This window comes from Fundulus heteroclitus, chromosome 24, assembly GCF_011125445.2.
Source record: "Fundulus heteroclitus isolate FHET01 chromosome 24, MU-UCD_Fhet_4.1, whole genome shotgun sequence".
In the NCBI taxonomy this organism is placed as follows: Eukaryota; Metazoa; Chordata; class Actinopteri; order Cyprinodontiformes; family Fundulidae; genus Fundulus; species Fundulus heteroclitus.
The window spans coordinates 15178353-15191188 of record NC_046384.1 but is presented as its reverse complement, the minus strand read 5'-3'; the positions used below and the strand labels follow the sequence as shown (position 1 = coordinate 15191188).

Genomic DNA, 12836 nt, shown 5'->3' with positions numbered 1-12836 from the left:
TGACAAATTAAATGTTGAAATAATAAAAAAAAAGCTTTATTAGGTGATTTGTGTTATGGTAAAGTCACAGATTTAAAAAAAAAAAACGTATATATTTTATTCTGAAAAACAGTAATGCTACCGTGTAGTATATGGGGTAGGAAAAGTACTTTTACTATGTTAAAGCTCTTATCAACTTGTATCTGTACATCTAAAGTTAGTCTTAGAGCTTTTCTGGATTTTTGTATCGAAGCGTCAGTTAAAGAAACGCACAGCTCGGCATACTTGAACAAAACGAAACAGCGATTCAACTTTGCGCCCAAAGACAAAAGCGGCTCTTGAACAATGATCTCCGCTCACACGTGCATTCAGCCGCCAAGCCGAGACCACATGGGGCAATTAACCCCCTAAATTCCCCATCATCCATTTGTGGCCAACTCCACCCCTCGGATGTATGACAACCCATTTTAATGTGCCACAAAGAAGGGAAAAAAAAAAACTCTAAACCTGCAGCCTAGTGCCAATTTTTCCCTTTTCTTTTTCCCTCCAGTGAAAGTGAATTAGGCAACAAAGGGGGCACTTACATTGAAGAGCCTCACATGGTCCTCCGGGAGATAAAAGAAGCAGGCAGTCACTCCACTCTAAGAAAACAATAGCATCGCTGAAGAAAAAAACAGCAGAGCCGGGGAAAAGTGGGGGGGAACGGGAAAGACGGTAAGTTGGAGATGCAGAAATAAAAAAAAAATCAGAACGAGAGGAAGCAGGTTTCTCCATGCACAGACACAGCAGACATGCAAATCAAAGCACTATGGTTCTTTTCCTACATCTTCCCTCCTCCTCCTGTTCAGCGTTGCCCCCTCACCGCCACAACCAACCCGCGCCTTCAGGTTTGACTTGTCATGTGCTCCGGCTCAGGCAAGCGTGAAGTACGCTGAAGAGACCGTGGCTCCCTGGGCTTTGTCCAGACATCAGGAATGTAAAACTTTCATTAATTGGAACATAGGTATTTAGACTCCTCAATTAATTTCTTTAATAACCAATGGATAGATATTTTTAGCATTTTATGTCCCCTGCGTCCATTGGTGCAAACTGGCTCAGTTCTGGTCGAAGTTTCCCCCTCAAGTTAACTTTCAGCGGGTTTCACTTATGGGAGCAGCAGGACAGAGCCGCTAAGTGTCTTTGGATACAATTTGAGCATTTCAGGCTGAAATGCACACAAAAAGGAAGAAAGGCTAATTTGATTCAGTAATGGCTCATTCTGAAAGATATTTGTAAAAAAAATAAGCCGTTGCATGTTATCTCGAATAACGTTACCCAAATAAATTTTGGTTCTTTCAAAGAAAATACTTCAACTCCTCAGTACTTCATGAATTAATAGTAGTTAACCAAAATTTTTGGTTAATTTTCACTAGCCACAGCCAGGCGATATACAATGAATAAATCCCTTGCATAGAACCTGTCTGACTGCACGAAGTAGGCCAGCAGATTCCGAAAACAGACTAATCTTGACCTGATCCAAAGAAATGCAACAATGGCTGAGAAAATTTACGTTTATTGGACTAAATATGGTATTAAAGATATTTCCAATGCTTTGGGACTTAAGCGAAAAACAGTTAGAACCACTCCCTGCAACAACTTGGAGTATTTCCTTTTTACGTTTCTTGAGCATAAAAATGAAACAAGTATTTTACAAGAGAATGATGATCAGACATATGGTGGTGGTAGTGTAATAACCCTGGCCTGCCTTCGTTACCAGGACCTGGTAGTCTTACTGTAATTAATGGAGACATGAAATCTGAGCTTTAGCAGAAAAGGCCTTATAATTGCATAAAATTTAAATTTATTTCAATATGAAAACATCTAGGTGTTACAAAAAAAATTAAGTTTAATAAATAACGATGTAAACACAGTTGCAGCTCTTATCGAAATCATCCTGTACAGCCTGTCCTGAGGTTATATTCTTCTCACTTTTACTGACATCCAACACAGTTTGTTTTATTTTGGGGGGACGTCCCAACTTCGTGAAACGGTGACATATTTGACTGCTGACACGGCCGCAAATTGACTCGGTTACACATCTTGTCATGATCTCATGAAAAGCTGAAGTGTTAAGTATTGACATGATTATTTTTAGGCAGCAAATGTCTCTGCCTGTTACATGGATGTCGCTGTAGCTTGAAAAAAAAAAAAAAAGAAAACGGGAATGAGAAGACGCGTGGGCATGTCGACTTGATTGACAACTGTCCCAGGCTATCACACTCAACTGTTTTTTTTTTGTTTTTTTTTATTCTTAGTGTTGAGCATTTGGGATATTTTAGTGGCCCCAGATGGCTGGAAAAGCTAAGTTCTATCATTAAAACGTGTAAGTCATTAATGTCCACATCTAAAATCTGTTTGCAGAGGAGAAATGTTCACTGGCATGATGAACGTTTATTTTTTTTTAACAATCTCTATGGAACAAAAACACACCCTATAAAAGTTGTAATACAATATGATATAAATCTCAACAAAAACGCAGGAAGCCTCTTTGGGACTGGCGTATTTTAAAGCTACCACAAATCTGTGTCTGGAGATGGACTGAAGCCATATGGCTAAACTGCAGAGATTAAGCCGTTTGCCAATATGCTGCATGAGGACAGCATTTATACCCCCAGTTGACATGGGATGGGGATTTAATGACTGAGGGGGGTCCAAACAGCCCCTAACAACAACATCAGCAGCTAAGTCGGGGCCCACCGAGGAGATGGTGTCCTGCTGATGAGGGCGGACATTCCTATTCATCAAGCCATCCAGTGATGTGCGAGATAACTGATTACACTGAATATTAAATGGGCCTTGCTCTTTAGAGAGGAGTGTCTGCTGCTTCATGAGGATTCCAGAGGATATCTGTCTAATTGTTTTTTGTTTTTTTTCCCTGTTCTTGTCTCGTCATGAATACGGACATAATCCTGATGTGCTTATTTGCCAGAGAGGTGGTGGGCCTTTTGTTCTCTGAAACTTGATCTCCTGCATGTTGCTTTGATATTTTTTGTACTCTGTAAACGATGAGTGCGATTATTATAAGACAGATTTTAAAGCTGCTTTGCTTTTGTGTTCGTGGGCCGTGGCTGTTGTCTTTGCTCCCCCGAGCTCTACAAATCCAATCCTCAAGCATTTCAAACCACCCTTTGATAAGTTTCTTTCTCATGTTTTTATCCTTTCCTTGGTGCAGCTGAGATGATTCTAATGGATCTGTGACGAGGGAGAGAGTAATTTGGCTCCATTTCCAATTTGTTCCTTTTATAGTATTGGTGTTTCTATTTAGCATGCTTTCCGTTTAATAGGGTTCTAAAATGTATGTATGTATGTATGTGTGTATGTGTGTATGTATGTGTGTATGTATGTATGTGTGTATGTATGTATGTATGTATGTATGAATGAATGATCCCAGCATGCTTATTAAAAAGAAATGTGACATCTTACTTTTTTTTTCTTGTTGAAAACAAAAAGCATCTTAGCATTTCTTTTTAAGTGATGCTTTTGTTGGCTTTAGACAAACTCTTTTTCAAACTTTTTATAGTGGCAAGCTTTGCTCCATTGCTAATGCTGGCTTGTATACAAGGAGGAAGTGCATGTTGCATTTCACCTGTTTTTAATGCTGTCCTCATCTTAAAAATGCTGCAGCTAACCGTGGTGCAATTGGTGAATTAATTCGGGTCAGTCAGTTGCTTTGACACTCATTGCACACATCATACTGACGTGCGACGAGACAGAGCAGATTGCTGGATTCTATGAGGATAACCTTTCAGAAGCATTGCCTCTTTTTGAATAAGCCCGAAAAGAAGCTGTAAGCTGTGGTTTGGAGTCTCGGCCATTGAACAGATGCTCCTGATTTGGGTTGTGTAATAGAATGTCATGGAGGCGTGTGTTTAACTGTGTCTGATGTTTTTAATGTGTATTATCCTCCAAGTTTTTTTTTCTGGTTTAAAGGTATACTATGCAACCGGGGTTGATTTTCCAGCGAGGCTCCCCCCAGAGGGCGAAAGTAAAAGTGCACAGTCGTAAAGATGCTCAGCTGTTCTGGTTCTCCATCAAGCCAGGTGCGGTTGTTTTGAGCTTAGCAGACAGGCGAACGCAACGAAAAGTGGAAAAAACGGCAGTACAAACGATGACTAACACAGTGAAGGTATGAACATCAAGCTTCCCGCAGCGCTATCTTGGCGAGGCGGCCGGCCGCCGCCGCCTCGCCAGTTTTATTATTATTATTATTTTTTTTTTTTTTATGTTGGCGAGACGCTACCGCCACCGCCTCGGCAAGCCGCAACCGCCGCCTCGCCGCGGTAGCGTCTCGCCAACATAAAAAAATAAAATAAATAATAATAATACTCGATTATGCTTGCATGTTTATTTGACGTTAACACGCGGTTCTTTGTTGTTGCTTTCGCGCGTGCATATAGTGAATGGCAGGGCAAAAATACATGGAGTTCTCGCCGTAAAGCAAGACTTCTGTGTGTGCGGGCCGTGAGCTCTTGCAATTGCAAGTGCGGTATTTCCCCGACAGACCCCCAGGGCGGCCGAGAAAACCTTTGTTCGACCTGAAATGACTCATTTAATCATCCAAAACGGTATGGAACACATTAATTAATTGAAAAATGTTGCATAGTATGCCTTTAAGTTGTTGTATACATCAGCATACCTGGGTTCAAGACCAGTACTTATACTTTATGATTTATAGCAGGTGTGGGGAAATAATCCACATTTAATGTATTTTCAGTAATCCAGTTGGAGCAGAACTTTTTTTTGCTTGAATTCTAAAAATTTTGGTGCAATACCGTATAGCTGTGGAGTTAATTTGGGGTTGGTACTTACAAGTTACTTTTTTTTTTTTTAAACTAAACCCATTTTTTATTATCTTTTGAGGTACTTATTCATTTCTGAAACATCCTTTTTGGATTTAGAGAGCATAATCTGATGTTTGAAAGTGCATTAAAATGCCACAGAATTCTTCAAAAGGTTTCCAAAAACTGTCAAAAAAAACACCACCTATTGATCTTTTGCTGGGAATTTTCACCATGTGGAAATGGGAATCTAAACACTCTGACCCATGCCATTTTGTGAATTTGTCACAGAGGGTTGGATCGTTATCTCAAACCGGATAAGCGGTTTCATGTTAAGGTTACCCAGACGGCCGATGGATGGATAGTACATCTGAGTTCATGTCTTTATAGTCACGGCCTGTGGTGTTTCTTTTTAGAAAGACTCGTTTAAAGGGAGCTGTGCGGCCTCCTCCTGCTGTAGATTAGTCGAAGACCTCCACGGTACATCAAAGACGGTGATGAATGAAGTCAGTATGCTCCAAACTGAGTCACTGCGAGACGTTTATTTCAGTGTTGACAGTTTGCTCACACATCCCAGGTGCGTCTCCGCACACAGCTTGAATGCGAAACAAACGGGTCAAAGCCGCTTCGAATTCTTTGCATCAGCAGCTTTATTCTCCGCTGCATCTCCACATGTAGGGGGGTCGGCTTTACTCCGCCGGGACGCCGCTGACACAAATGCAAGGCCTCTTGACCCATTTAGCCCATCTGTGTTGCAGAATAAAGACAGAAAAGTACATTTCTTGCGTCCAGAAGAGCTGGAGATGAATCATAGAGGTGACTGTTGCGACATCACAGTGTGTTTCACTTTATCAGCTGAGCCAAACTGCCTGTTGGGACTTCATCAGAAAGTTGTTCATACATCACCAGCCTTCACAGCAAGGCACCGGCATTCTAGGTCAAACATCAATGTGCATCGGCTGAAGGGGTGCGAAAGTGTCAGATGGCAAACAGCTTGCAAATATTTCAGCGCAGGTTCTCTAAATTTGGATTCAGCATGAACGTTCACAGTGAACCAGTTTTTCCATCATTACCTACGCTGGAAGTAAAACCTTTTTGTGAATAAACACATAGAAAAAGACCAATTTACTATTTTTACATTATCGCCCAGTGAATCCTAATCTAGTTCTGTCAGGTCTAAATAGTAGTTTCAATAGCAATGAGTAATGAGTAATAAATCAATAGTACTGAGTAAATACATGATAAAACATATAGAAAAATAATTCCATCAAGTTCTTTGCTTATGAACCGACTGGTACTTCCTACATTTATAAATAGTAGAAAATGGCTTTTATATCGTACCTGTAGTACAATTATAGTGCACTTCTGGAGTAAAATATGGGTGTTTCTGTTACTGAATGTCAGTGCTGCATAAGTTAGTGTTTGTGATCTTATGCAACTACTTACTTAGTATTATGTTGGTTTGACTGCAATCTTATTTGCCAGACAGGGACCAATTTGTGTTTCTTAGCAATTATCCATTTGAACATGGATGCCTGAGTGTCATGAAAGGTGGGGAAATTTTTTTAATAATGTTGCAAAACCTACAGGTACAGAAGGGGTTCCTCAAGGATAAATATCTACATGTCCCCCCCCCCCCCCTCCATCCCTCCCCAATGCCCTACAATGCATTTGTTCAGGACATCAAGCTTTATATTTGTGTTGCCACTGAGCAAAGTTCAGAATTTCCTCCAACACACTACAAAAAATATTAAACATGTCAAACAATGCAAGGTTAGAGATCAAGAAACAACTTGATGAGTCTAAAGACCAGAAAGCGTAAAAGAAACCCAGGCCGTGTAGGTACTTGGGTCTATATCTTAACTACAGTGTTCCCATAAAAGTTCAACGTCACCTTATCAATTCATTTTTATCCCGTCTTAGCTATTTACTTTATTAGAAATTAGAAGTTTAGTATTTCTTTTTCATGTTCTGCTTGATTTCATATATTTTTGTAAATAGTTCTTATTTGTAAAGTAATTCACCTCAGTAAAGTTTAAATACATACAAGCATCTGATAAACCTTTACAGGAAAGCAAAGAAACTAATTTAATTTTGGGAAAGCTGAAAAAGTTAATGAGCCAAAACCTTTTTTTTTTTTTTTTTCTTTTTTTTTTTTTTTTTTTTTTTACACGTGTCCTGTCTGGCAGTGTAGCATTGAGAATAGCTTTTTGGCATCAAGTCTTAATGCCAAAAAAAGCCCAACAGATTTTACCCCGCCAACTCCCATTAGGTGATGGAGCCGATCAAAGGGGCCCAGAGAGATCGAACTGGTGTGAAGCCAAAATGTTTTTAAAGTCTTACACTAAAGAATGATATCAAATAAAGCAGTTATTCACAATATTTAAAAGAAAAAACAATGTGATGCTTTATTTATCCACCACTGTTGTCTGTAGTGGTTTAATTTTTAGAAACATTTTACAAATTATTACAAATATTCTGGTAGATTCTGGTAGAACAATGCATTGTCTCTGCAATTCACTCTATCATAGCGATATGTCTATAAAAATACATTTTGGATGACGTGGTAAAAAATAGTTAACAAATATTTTTTTTAGTGTTAAGCAAAGGACACAAAATGTCTTTTTGTTGCTGTAGCATTGCAAAGGATAACTAAAACCAAAATCACCTTCTCTGTTGAGGTAGTTAAGTGTCTTTGAGATATATTTCTGAAAATGAGTACTTGAAGCATGGGGTAATTTTAAAGCCGGTAAATGTTTTAACATTGCTGTATGCTCTAACATAGATGTTCACAGCAGAAACAAATATATATTTAGTGATCTACAGTTCACAACTGAAGAAGGATGTTTTACATGATGGGCTGTAAGAAAAAAAAAAAACAGATGAACCATAATCAGGAACAAATACCGACTTGGGATTTCATGCAACTCAAAAGAACCGGCATGATATGAATGACGTGAAAGCTGGGGGCTGATGCAAACAGCAGATCCTGCAGTCCTCTGTCACCATCACTATCAAGTATTATTAAATTGCAAGGATTACATGTCAAGCTGGATATTGTTAAAATTCCTTGTTGACTTTAAATGACAATAGCCTACTGATGACCTATTTCTACATAACTGTGTAACGAGTGTAAAATAAGGGAAACCATTGGTGACATTTAATTTCCAGATAAAAACCCTTTTTGAGAAGAATTGTCCTATTACCGCAAAGTGTTTATCATTTTGGCAATGAAATGTCAAATGAATTAAAAAGCATTGTTGAAATGGCACAAACATTTGTCCAGAAGAAACTAGAGCTTCTTCAAATAACATATTGCATTATTTTTAAAATGAACAGTTGCCATTATTTGGGTATGGCCGTGACTCTTGGTCACAACATATTATGACAAAAAGTTGTGAGCTGGGATGGGAGATGTGGAATTTAACTTTTTACCAATGTTTTTGTGTAATCTATTTCAGTTAAGTTAATAGTAAATACTTTCAGAATTAGCAGCCTTTATGGCATCTGGCATCTTGTACATCTGTCACTGCCTTCGGTCACAGATGCAGTCATGTGTTTAGTCATATATGACCTCACGAAACCAACAGCGGAAACACTTTGTTCAAACAGAGAGAAACAATTTAAATCATACTGTTTATGGGGTTCGCAAATAGGAGTTTATTGTTATAACAACAAATCACAATAGTAAAATTTTTCCCTTGATAACTATAAACAATATAATTGCCCAGTCTGTAGATGCAAGATGCATTCACTTCCAATCAATCAAACCTTTATTTATAATTCTGCTTGAAGTTCTTTGATGCTTGTAATGAGTGTTAGTTACAACCGTCCAGTATACCAACTAATTATTCAATCTATAATGATTGATTCTTCTTAATCCAAGACGCTTCAAGTCCCTCTTTCTTGGTTGGCATCCTCTCGGTTGGTTCAAGTGTAAAACAGATTTTGAGAACAGCCTATGGTTAACACCATTATTGGGTCGAATCCTAACCCAGTCTTTCTCCTACTGTTCACTGCATTTTACTTCTCCAGCACTCTAATGCAACATCACAACACATTTCAGCTCTACATCGCCTTTCCCAATCTTCTGTGACTTTCATCAGCCGTATTAGCATCCATCTGCCTCATCCCCATGCCTCCATAGCCCAAGACGACGCCTCGTGGATGAAGAACGTCTGGGGGGGGGGGGGGAGAGAATGTCATGACCACTTACTCATAATGTATATGCCCGCTCTTAGTGCCTGACTCCCTCCGCCCGGAGATCGCCTTTAATTATCCTATATGTGCTTTACCAACAGTGGTCAGAGGCAGACTCAGCTGTGGGAAACAAACAAGTTAGCTGACCTGGAAAAAGAACTGCCTTTACTCCAAAAGGCCCTGAAGGTTTATTTGGTGTTATAAGAGAGAACAGCTGGCTGGGCTTCAAATATTGGCGATATCATTCCTATCAGAACTGGGTTGTTTTTGTTTATGAGCCACTGTTTGGTAACTCATGCAGAACAGCAGAAAGCTAAATGTATGGCACCTTGTGAAAGTATTTAAGCCCCTTAAACTTGAACACGTGTTTTTTTTTTTACTCGTTACAACCAAAAATTTCTATATATATTCTTTTTTTTTTTTTGCCTAAATCATACTGATTACACCAGGCCATGTGGGATAATAGTGGGGATGGCATCCTGCTGTAGGATTGCTTTTCTACAGGAGAAACGGGAAACTGTTTCCTGATGCAATACGGAATATGCACATTGCAAAGAACTGGTTAAACCGAAATAATGTAATCTACATAATTGAATATTGTGCATTCAGGCCCGTTGGGTTGGATGCAAATGCACGCCCGACTTTTCATACATCCCTTCCTCTTGCAATCTAGCACCGCCTTGTTCTAGTGTACGGCATAAAGCACCAATAAAACACATAGATGTTTATGCTTATAGCATGTGGAAATGTGATAAAGTTAAACTGATGTGAAGCTCAGCAATATTCATATTGGTTCTGCTATCTGCAATGCATTGCTGATTCCAGATATTATACACACTATGACATCTTGAAGACCTTAGAGCATCCTATGGCTCTCCTCATTAGATAACGGACTGCGTTTTACAATGCCTTTCCATACTGCTTCCTCTCCGGCGCGTGAGCAGTAATTTAATCAAGCCCACTGACTTTTCTAAAGGGCAACTGTTAGAACAAACACAATTAATAAAATGAGTGACTTTTTTGCTCTTTGTTCCCCTTTCCTCATTTGAGTGGCTGAGCAGAATCCCCTCACGGCGTTCTGACTCAATTTGCATTTAGAAAGTCAAACCCTGGCCTCTTTTTTTTTTTTTTTTCTAAATATTCATAAACTTTACATGAAAAGAAAAATGAAATTTCCCAAGTAGAATTAAAGAGGTATTTTGATTAAACTTTTTACAGAAGTGCTGTTTAAGTGCAAAAGAGTAAAACCTTGTTTAAACAACAAGACTTTGATTGAATCTACAGTTTGACTGAAATTTGTGGTTTAAGCCATTGTTTAAGTGAAAGATTGTAATCTGATACAAACAACCAGGAGTCTACCTACCCCCCTAAATTGGTGTCTTTCACTTTTACAAAAAATGATCTCTTTGGGATTTCATTGTTTTTTATATATATATATATATATATATATATATATATATATATATATATATATAAAATAAAATATCAGATATAATGGGTCTTTACAGAGAACAAGAAGATAAAAACTGAGTGTGACTGCCAACTCGAGAGATCCTGAAACCAGTCATGAAAATTAATCCACTAAGATTTAAAGGGGCTGCACATTTCCTGCCTATGGGACACACACACACACACACACACACACACACACACAGTGGTCAGGTCATGCAGCCACCAGTAGAAGGTCAGTGTCTAGAGGATTGTTCCCTACAGCGCTGAAAGTAAAGGATTTAAGGTCAACCTCAGACTAAACCCTCCCTGACAGACTGTTGTGTGAATGTGTTTTGTAGTAATGGATGGTTTAGCTGTTCATGCATGTGGCTGGTTCAAGCTGTTTTATCTGCATACATGATTTTCTTCTCAAATTAGTTGACGTGTTCCACATGAACCACGGGAGAGGATTGCTGCGCTTCCAGATTTACAGTATGCCTGCATCTGTGTTCTGTTGGGGGTCTTGAATTATGCATCTCTTCACATGCTTGTGTAAGAGTCGCAAAGCTTCACAAATGTACAGTACATACAGCTCCACCAGAAAATATTCAAACCATTAAGTCCCTTTTACATTTTATTTCATTGCAGGTATTGTCTAAAATTGAACGGAGTATAGTGTGGGCAACAGTAGTGCAAGACTTGGGGAGGTTGGCGGGTTGCTGGTTCAATCCCCCACTTTGACCATCTCAGTCGTTGTGTCCTTGGGCAAGACACTTCACCTGTATTGCCATGGTTATCAGAGGGCCCAGTGGTACCGGGCCTGGCCTCTGTCAGTCTGCCCCAGAGCAGCTGTGGCTACTAACATAGCTCACCACTGTCAGGGTGTGAATGGATGAATGTAGTATCAAGCACTTTGGGGTCGTCAGACTAGTTAAAGACCTATATTAGTGCAAGCCATTTAGCATTTATAGTATATCCCGAAATTGACCAAAAAAGCCTGTATTGGCACATTGAGTGTTGATTTTTTTAAAATTCATAAAAAACACTTAATACTGAGCTAATTTCTGCTGAGCATTCAAAAGATAGTTCTGCATACGTGATTGCTGCCCACTTGAGGCATATTTGGTTGATGCAACATTAGCGGAACAAAGTGTTTATAGAAGAGTGGCCAGGCTACAGCCAGTCACCAAGCCAAGGCACATAGCAGCCCATTGGAGTTATGTCCAAAAGGCACTTTTTTTTGTCAGAAATAAATTTTTCTGCTCTGGTGTAACCAAAACCCAAGTGTGTGGCTTAAATTCAAGGCAATGGCTGCATCCAAAATTGTATAATTACAGCCCCTAGCTTCAGTTTCTAGCTCATGTCCCTTGACCTTCTATGTGGTCAACAGTAAAAAATGATTACCGTCTTTCTAAAAGGTTTTATTGCTTTGTCATTATGGAATACTATGTGTGGATCTTTTGGATAAAAAAGAATTCAGACCTGTTTTAGAATAAATCGATAACATGAAATGGGAATGGGGACATTAAAGGGCTGTGAATAGTTTTTGGTGGCTATATATGCTCCATGTCAGTACTGCTGTTTTTATTCCTTATTAAAACTTAAATTTACTTTCTCAATGTTACTCAAAAGGCATTTTGGAAGGTTCTGATACCACACAATTCGAATATTTCTGAAAGCATATTTTTTCCATTCTTTTATGCAGGTTTGCAGTGATTTGTCAAATACTTGTCATGATTTGAAGTTAGCGATGACCACAAATGCAGCGACGGCGACACAGAGCCATCAAAAAGGTTGATAATTTTAATGAACAGAACATAGGACGGGACTTCAGGTTAACAGAGGTATGCTAACAGAAGATCCTGCGAAGATTAAACAGAACACAGGAACTTAAATACGCTGTGTAATAATCATCTAGCTAACAAACAGGTGTAACAATAATCAACAGAAATACGCGCAGCAGGGAAAGGTGACCAGGCAGTGAAATGTGAAGGGTATGAAACAGGAAAAACTACAGCACTAACTGGAAAATGCACAATCCAAAGGAAAAGAGCTGATGAATAATCAAAACACCTTTGGATTATGACAATGCTAGCCACTCCACTATTTAGTAGCTGGTTCTTTTTCAGGTTTAAAAATACATGATGTTATATTACAGGCTAAAATAGCTCTTCTATATTTTGCCATTTCATCTGCTTCAAAAATTCCCAATTGAGATCATGTCAAGAGCTTTTCTAATAAAAAGGCAAACCCTAGCCTCCACTTCCCTTCATGCATATTTCACCTTCTCTGATTCTGTTACTGTATTTCTACATCTGTAGAAGTCTATTTTTTCTTTTTCTTTACTTTTACCCGGCAGCCCTTCGAACAATGCAGCCTTTGGCTCTTAGGAGGCATTAGGCTCTGTCA

General features: G+C 38.9%; 2 protein-coding genes across 3 annotated transcripts in view; one reads left to right on the top strand and one right to left on the bottom strand.

The window, feature by feature from the left end:
- Positions 1-824, bottom strand: part of LOC105921530 (E3 ubiquitin-protein ligase Midline-1) — a 74557-nt gene extending 73733 nt beyond the window's left edge. Inside the window, exon 1 of the mRNA XM_036128042.1 lies at positions 564-824. The gene's annotated coding sequence lies outside the window, so the exon portion shown is untranslated. The remainder of the gene's footprint in view (positions 1-563) is intronic.
- Positions 1-12836, top strand: part of LOC105921538 (MSL complex subunit 3) — a 227694-nt gene that overhangs the window by 94931 nt on the left and 119927 nt on the right. The window lies entirely within an intron of this gene.